Source organism: Cebus imitator, unplaced genomic scaffold (genome assembly GCF_001604975.1).
Source record: "Cebus imitator isolate Cc_AM_T3 unplaced genomic scaffold, Cebus_imitator-1.0 Scaffold179, whole genome shotgun sequence".
Taxonomy (NCBI): Eukaryota; Metazoa; Chordata; class Mammalia; order Primates; family Cebidae; genus Cebus; species Cebus imitator.
This window is the reverse complement of record NW_016107494.1, coordinates 1,808,079-1,808,419: the sequence shown is the minus strand read 5'-3', so window position 1 is coordinate 1,808,419 and position 341 is coordinate 1,808,079.

Here is a 341-nt window from a genome sequence, read left to right as displayed (position 1 = left end):
AGCTCTATGAGAGCAGACACTTTGTCTTTTTTCATTGTTCACTGTCATAGATCCAGCATCTGGAAGAGTGCCTGGCACATAGAGACATGCAATAAATGTTGAATGCACATATAATGCTCCTCCCTACACGTGTGCTGCTTCCCCCCGTTAGGTTGCTGTTCTTCCATTCAGTATCTAAATTAATGCATCATCATTCATTATAATACCAAAGAGTCATTCTCCAATTCATCACTCTTTCGAAATCACACAACACCAAATTGATAATTAAAAAAAAAAATCACACTGGTAGGCCAGGCGCGGTGGCTCAAGCCTGTAATCCCAGCACTTTGGGAGGCCGAGGC